Consider the following 2,354-nt stretch of genomic DNA (forward strand, 5'->3'; position numbering starts at 1 on the left):
ACACACACACACACACACACACACACACACACACACACACACACACAAATACACACACATGTATATGTATATAGTATTCTCTAACAAGAATTGTATTGATTGTGACTTAGAATTTTCGGCCAACGAAGTCGTCATCGGACAGTCCAATGACCGAAATTTCGAAGTACCCGACAATATTATCTTTGTTAAAGAACAATAAATTAATACTGTACCATATGTATTGAGTAATGTTTCAATTTAATGTTAAATTGTTTTTACGATAACATAAAATCAAATATTAATATATACATGACATATAAACACATAAATATGTATATACATACGAATATACATACATGCATGCATACAGACGCGTGTTTGTGCGTTTTGTGTAAGCGCACGTGTTAAACAGATATACACTGTCGTTAAATCAATGCCGAAATGCCAACTGACCATTAAATAAGTAGATAGATCAGGTTTTAACTATTTATTTCCCTCTGCTTAATATCCTTCTGAATTCTTCACCCAAATATGAGACTGCGAACTGAGATGTATCAACTCTTAAAATGGTTGCTGCAAGTTAATATAACATACGTCAAGTATGAAATACTGTAATCTTTTACAAAGATGAACTGAACATTTTTATGGCGGCTAAAGCTCATAGACTGTAAATGGAATAAGTTACATGTATGCATGGTTATATGATTAAGAAACGTCATAGCCAAGTCGCTTCAGGTACGAACCTACTCTGTGTTAACGTGTACTCTCCTAACATTAAGAGTTGGCCAATATACTGTGAGTAAAAGTTAACAGACGGAAAATATAAGGGAAACATGTCGTATATGTGTGTGCATGTGTCTCTGTCGTTGACCGTGTTCATGCTTACGCTTATAACTCTCAACTTGGGTGGATAAAAGTCGATAAAATAAGTTTCAAGTATTATTGTGGTCGACATAACCAATGAAACCTTTGAAGGCGATGCTGTAGCAAAACCACAATTCAATGACTGAAACCAGCAAAAATCGAAAATGAAAACGAATGAAGTGACTTGGGACAGCAAGTGTTAATTCTCCTCGGAATATACAGCGCAACACAAATGGCGAAAGGTTGAAAAATATCGGCTGAAAGATCACCTCCTTTCGAATTCACCCTCTCCCTCTTCTTCTTCCACTTTCTCAATAGCTCTCTCTTCGTCCTCCTTTCTGTCTTTCTTTCGTTCTCTCCCTCTCACTCTCTGTATTTCTATAGTATCAACTATCAACCTATACTCTTTTTACTCTTTTACTTGTTTCAGTCTTTTGACTGTGGCCATGCTGGAGCACCGCCTTTAGTCGAGCAAATCGACCCCAGGACTTATTCTTTAGAAGTTAGTTCTTATTCTATCGGTCTCTTTTGCCGAACCGCTAAGTTACAGAGACATAAACACACCAGCATCGGTTGTCAAGCGATGTTGGGGGGACAAACACAGACACACAAACATACACACATACATATATATCTATATACATATATACGACGGACTTCTTTCAGTTTCCGTCTACCAAATCCACTCACAAGGCTTTGGTCGGCCCGAGGCTATAGTAGAAGACACTTGCTCAAGGTGCCACGGGACCATGTGGTTGGTAAACAAGCTACTTACCACACAGCCACTCCTATGCCGATGTAATATGAAATATAAATATATAAATATATAAGTAGAAGCGAAATATAACTTCTCCGGAATATAACTAGTCTATTGTATCCAACATTTTTAAATGTATCTGGTCCCAAATCTGGTCACATGTCTGACTCCAAACGTAATTTGTAGTGGTAGGAGAACGGATGAAAAGTAGAACGAAACGTCTGGCCCAAGAACACAAAATATCACGTGCAGAGTATGTGAATTTAAACATACGAGTCACCAAAACAATGTTTTAATCACTCCACTCAGTCTTCACGCTGCAACTACATCGAACAGATGGTACATTTTATTCCGTCGACTGATCAAAACAGTATTTAACCTTCAGTCAGCTGTTCTCTTTAAAGCACTCTAACACACACAAACACAAACGCAAATACACACACGCAAACACACACACACACACACACACACACAGGCTTACACATACATAATACACAAACACGCACACCCACACACAAATACATACACAAACGCGCGCAAACAGATACACACGTCCATACGCACATAAGCACAACCACACTTAAAGAGACACTCACACAGTAACACAAGCGTACGTGTGAGTTCGGACAAAAATGCTTTGAAACAATTCTACATTTGTTGCAGGATATCACCTGGTTAATAAAAGCGAAGATGTGTGTGTGTGTGTGTGTGTGTGTGTGTGTGTGTGTGTGTGTGTGTGTGTGTGTGTGTGTGT

The 2,354-nt window shown here is 38.4% G+C and overlaps 1 protein-coding gene across 1 annotated transcript in view; it reads right to left on the reverse strand.

The window, feature by feature from the left end:
* The window catches only part of LOC106868399 (peroxisome proliferator-activated receptor gamma), a 519,155-nt gene that overhangs the window by 455,900 nt on the left and 60,901 nt on the right, over positions 1 to 2,354 (reverse strand). The gene's annotated exons all lie outside the window — the stretch shown is intronic.

The sequence above is a fragment of the Octopus bimaculoides genome, chromosome 1, assembly GCF_001194135.2.
Source record: "Octopus bimaculoides isolate UCB-OBI-ISO-001 chromosome 1, ASM119413v2, whole genome shotgun sequence".
Classification (NCBI taxonomy): domain Eukaryota; kingdom Metazoa; phylum Mollusca; class Cephalopoda; order Octopoda; family Octopodidae; genus Octopus; species Octopus bimaculoides.